This window comes from Xenopus laevis, chromosome 9_10S (assembly GCF_017654675.1).
Source record: "Xenopus laevis strain J_2021 chromosome 9_10S, Xenopus_laevis_v10.1, whole genome shotgun sequence".
Classification (NCBI taxonomy): Eukaryota; Metazoa; Chordata; class Amphibia; order Anura; family Pipidae; genus Xenopus; species Xenopus laevis.
The window spans coordinates 43,330,684-43,336,683 of NC_054388.1; positions in this window are offsets into that span (position 1 = coordinate 43,330,684).

Consider the following 6,000-nt stretch of genomic DNA (forward strand, 5'->3'; position numbering starts at 1 on the left):
TAAGAGAGAAAAAAAAAACACTTGACAGAGGTCACAAGCATTTAATAACATGCCCTCCTGTTTTAGTTCCAATGTAATTTGCTCATCTGGCTGATAAAAGCGTTCCTGCCCCAGCCTCCCCTTATATTCCATAACTGTGCTCCAAGGGAGAATATCTGTTGGGTTTAATTAGAAAGGGTTTGTTTGTAAGGTTTTGCTTTGAGACTCAAAGGAGGAGAGCTCCTGAACTTTCCCTGCATGCAGACTTACATCTTCTACCCTATTTTCCCAATTATTTGCTTATGTAAGTGGCTACCTCGGGGTAGCATCATTAAAGCAAGCACTTTAAAGCAAGGTAATAACCGGCCCACATCCCACATAAAATAAGCTTCCGTGGTTGAAAAAAATAAATGGAAGGAGCGTTCAGGGATATTTTTATGGCTCAAACATAAGTTGTGGATAATTAGGGAAAAAATAGATGCTTCCTTGTTTATGGCGCTAATATTACAGATTTGTATTCCAGGGAGAGATGCGATTGTTTTACAACCTGCGTCTTCGCTTTTCAAAAATAATGGTTTTTCGTGAAGGAGTGAGTTAGGGGTTTAATAATGCAGCCAGTAATGCATATTGTTACCTCAGCAATTTCGGACTAGAGTGATTAAGATAGTGGTATTAACCCATGTGTTCCCAGTATGCATGCACTCAAATCTCATAGTCATAGGATATTGTACGAAGCCTAGACAATGCTTTAAGCAATGGTGTTCGATAATTTGGGCAAACATGTTCTGCCTGAAGCTATCTTGTAGTGGAGAACTGATATTACTCATATAACTAGTACCATGCAACAGTGAAAGGAATCGGTGGTTATACTTGGGACAGGGTCAAATAGAGAACTTGATACAAGAATGGGATCTGTTATCCAGAAACCCATTATCCAGAAATTACAGGAAGGCCCACTTTAATCAAATAATTCACATTTTTTAAATGATTTCCTTTTTCTCTGTACTAATAAAAGAGTATCTTGTACTTGATCCGAACTAAGATCTTTTTTAGTTTAAATGAATACCTTATTGATTTTTTTTTTTGGTAGATTTAAGGTATGGAGATCCAAATTACAGAAAGAGCCCTTATCTACAAACCCCCAGGTCCAAAGCATTCCAGAAAGGTCCCATACTTGTACTGGGGTTGACTGCAACAAAGGTCAGTCTGAAACCCTTGAATCAGCTCTTTGGGGGGTTCCTTAGGCATCGGTCATGTATTACACTTTTGCCACATCTGCTGTCTGTCAGAAAACCATACCATACATTTCATTCATGATCTACTGCACCTTACCCCTTGTAGTACAAGCTCTGATCTGATTTACAGTAGAACAAAACTTCTGATCCTTTCCATACATCGAGATTGGGCCCAGCTTCCCCGTACCTCATGTAGTATTTTGGGCTTGGCAGTTGCCATCACTGGACATTTTACTGGTGGGGAGGAGCATTAGTGGTTAAATCTAGAACCAGGTGCTTCAAGTGCACAGGATCCTGGTAGATAATCACCACTACAGACCCAGGAAGAGGAAGTCAAGCAGCTAGAGATAAGTGGTACTAACCATGAGGCCACATTCTGCCTCTATGTGATATGAAGTGCCTGAATAATGTGGTTTGGGATGGGTGACCAAAGTGTTCTAAAGGTGTTTCATTCTTTAAACACTACTTTAAACACTACTCCACAAGTTCATCCACGGCAGCTCAACTCTGTTCTGCACTAACCCCGTCACTGCACCTAATCAAATGCACTTCGTGTTTGCCCAACATTGCATCAGGTGCTCAATGGGCTCGCTAATTCCTCCTGAACTTGTGGGTAGCGGCGCTAAATAAAGGACAAGCAAACCGCGACAGCTGATTATTTATTTCTTGCAGAACCACCCGCACATCTAAAATTGGATGGCGTCTCGCTGCTCTGCTGCACTGACCTGTCCTTTGCCTCGCACTGAGCTGTGGAGATACCGAGCCGGGTGACACCTCAGCGCTCAGCTGCCTGTGGAGGGAGAACCGCTTGCTCCCAGGAAACTGCCTGCATCTTAGGCTGCCTGCACCAGTTGGTTTCCTGCAATCGTGCAGCAGCAAGGGCTTCGTGTGTCGGTCCCGCAGGGTCTTGATCCGCAGCTTCAACTCGTTTCACCTCGCTTCACACGCTGTCAGTAGAATGTTGGAGCTAACCAGGGAGGACAACTCGAGCGCTGCAGGAAGGATGGTCGCCCTTTCGCCGTTTCTGAAGAGGACAGGAAGTGGAGATTCTATAAGTTATTTCTTAATAAAGGCTTTGTTATTTTAAATTTTAATTTGTGTTGGTGTTATTTTTTTCGTTGTGTACTAATGAATTTTTGAGAAAAAAAATTTGATGTTACTGGTCCTTTAAGCCCTACAGTCATTGTAAGGCATTAACATATGTTTATAGGAACCCCTTATTAGTGATGGGCGAATAAATTTGCCTGGCATGAATTTGCAGCGAATTTCCGTGGCAATTTCCAATTTTCACGATTTTTTTGTGAAAACAGCTGATTTTCACGATTTTTTTGTGAAAACTTTGATATTTCATGATTTTTGAGTGAAATAATTAAAATTTTAAGATTTTTGAGTGAAACTTCTGATTTTCATGATTTTTTTGTGAAAACCTTCAAATTTCCCGATTTTTGAATGAAATCCTTGTAATTTCCTGACTTTTGAGTGAAAACAACAGATTTGCACGTTCGAATTTCATGATTTTTTTTCGGGAACTTTCAAATTTCACAAATTTTTCGCCGTTTCGCAAATTTTGCTAAATTTTTGCAAAATTTCGGATAATTTCGCCCATCGCTACCCCTTATCCAAAAAACATCCAAATATTCTGGATAGTAGAAACCATACCAGTATAGGCCATGCATCCTGTGAAATATATAAACTCTGCATTTACCATTACAGGGGAAGGTCTTTCACATGGGAAAGAAACACCTGCCTTATTCCACCTGCCTTATTCTGTTACTGACTACCTTGTGCGTCTGAAGCTTTTCCCATGTGAAGTTTTAGTTCAGAGGCTTGAGACTTCATACCCAACAGTCTTTATATCTGTGCTTTCATTTACAGATAAAGGGGGAGACATAGCAAGATAAATTATAGATTGACACATGTACCGGTATCGTGATAGTGAGATGAATACAATGGTACTCTGCAATTTCCACTCAAAAACAATGTTGACCACTGTCATGTGCTGAAAATAGTTTTTCCCCATAGAGGGTGCACTGATGAGAGAGTATATTTTATTTCCCAAATGTTAGTTCTGCCCTTGTTATATAGCACTGGTTGGCAGACAGAGCAAGCAAGCTGCCCAAATAACTGATTCTGCTGGTGAGGGGAGGCCCTCTGATTGCTGTTTGGGATATGCATGGGTTTTCAGAAGCTTGTCAGACCCACAGGGAAAGGCCGGAGATTACAGGCTGACGCCTTCCAAATGGAAAAACAATTATCAGGATATAAAAGAACATATCATTCTGAGCTTTCATAAGCTACCAGGGCTTGGGGAAAAGCTTACGGCAATAGTGGATGTTACTTTACCTATTCTTTTTTAGATGCGAGTGGGCTGCAACTGCTAAATGGCCTTTCATGTCTGATGAGAATTTAACACATTGCCGCCAAGCCCAACTGTCCACTAAAATTTAGATCATATTCATTCACATATTATATACACACTTATACAGTGGTGTGAAAAACTATTTGCCCCCTTCCTGATTTCTTATTCTTTTGCATGTTTGTCACACAAAATGTTTCTGATCATCAAACACATTTAACTATTAGTCAAAGATAACACAAGTAAACACAAAATGCAGTTTTTAAATGAGGGTTTTTATTATTTAGGGAGAAAAGAAATCCAAACCTGTGTGAAAAAGTAATTGCCCCCTGAACCTAATAACTGGTTGGGCCACCCTTAGCAGCAATAACTGCAATCAAGCGTTTGCGATAACTTGCAACAAGTCTTTTAGAGCGCTCTGGAGGAATTTTGGCCCACTCATCTTTGCAGAATTGTTGTAATTCAGCTTTATTTGAAGGTTTTCTAGCATGAACCGCCTTTTTAAGGTCATGCCACAACATCTCAATAGGATTCAGGTCAGGACTTTGACTAGGCCACTCCAAAGTCTTCATTTTGTTTTTCTTCAGCCATTCAGAGGTGGATTTGCTGGTGTGTTTTGGGTCATTGTCCTGCTGCAGCACCCAAGATCGCTTCAGCTTGAGTTGACGAACAGATGGCCGGACATTCTCCTTCAGGATTTTTTGGTAGACAGTAGAATTCATGGTTCCATCTATCACAGCAAGTCTTCCAGGTCCTGAAGCAGCAAAACAACCCCAGACCATCACACTACCACCACCATATTTTACTGTTGGTATGATGTTCTTTTTCTGAAATGCTGTGTTACTTTTACGCCAGATGTAACGGGACGCGCACCTTCCAAAAAGGTTCAACTTTTGTCTCGTCGGTCCACAAGGTATTTTCCCAAAAGTCTTGGCAATCATTGAGATGTTTTTTAGCAAAATTGAGACGAGCCTTAATGTTCTTTTTGCTTAAAAGTGGTTTGCGCCTTGGAAATCTGCCATGCAGGCCGTTTTTGCCCAGTCTCTTTCTTATGGTGGAGTCGTGAACACTGACCTTAATTGAGGCAAGTGAGGCCTGCAGTTCTTTAGATGTTGTCCTGGGGTCTTTTGTGGCCTCTCGGATGAGTTGTCTCTGCGCTCTTGGGGTAATTTTAGTCGGCCGGCCACTCCTGGGAAGGTTCACCACTGTTCCATGTTTTTGCCATTTGTGGATAATGGCTCTCACTGTGGTTCGCTGGAGTCCCAAAGCTTTAGAAAAGGCTTTAAAACCTTTGAAATTGAACTCAGGTGTGATAAACCACAGTTAAGTTATTTTTTAACAAGGGGGGCAATCACTTTTTCACACAGGCCCATGTAGATTTGGAGTTTTTTTTCTCCCTTAATAACGTAAACCTTCATTTAAAAACTGCATTTTGTGTTCAATTATGTTATCTTTGACTAATAGTTAACGGTTTTTGATGAGCAGAAACATTTAAGTGTGACAAACATGCAAAAGAATAAGAAATCAGGAAGGGGGCAAATAGTTTTTCACACCACTGTATATACACACATTTATATATATACACTTATAAACAGAGAGCATTGTTCAGAAAATTCACTTGTGTGCCAAATGATAATTTAAAGAAGAGGGGGTTGACTAGAGAGATTTCAATGTGCTACAGAGGCACTGCGGACATTTTTTTGAAAATAATACACTGTGATAATACACATTATGCAGAACTTAAAACTGTTGATTTTTTTGATTATGCGCATCAGAACATTTGCTGAGTAAGGTGTGAGCCAGAGGCAAGTCATGCACATACAGCTTTGCATGCCTGGAATGCACCTGGTTTGCAAAAATGCATGGCCAGCAGGTAGCTGCATTGGTGGGATGATGGGAGTGGCACCATAGCAACCTGTAGAGGGCTGTCAGTTGACTACCCTTAATTTAAACCTCGCCACAAATCTGGGCCTGAGTCCACCCCCCCTCCATGTTTTCCAAGCGGGAATAAAGCGGGTAGATAGTTGGAACTATGATGAGTTCCAGAGACATGGAGGAACATTGTATAACATGCCAACTTGGGCATGAGGTCCCCTGGTGGCAGAAGAGTAAATACCATCAAGTCAGTGTTCTGTGGCTGATGGGTAAACAAAAGTCATGAGGGGTGCAGCTGTACGGAGGTACAATGCACAGGATGGTAATCTCAGGACCATCTGCCCAAGGGAATCAGGATAGTTTAGGAATAGGTAGGGTTATAAAACTGGTCTGGAATTTTATGGGTGTTAAAAATTTCAATTGTGGTTTGTAAATGGTTAATAAATGCTACATATTATTGATGGTTGAATGTTTTGTACTCAATAAAGAAGCAGCGGCCATCATTATCCAACAGAAACGTGGTGTTGTCTGCATTTATTGGGAGAGGCTTTGGGG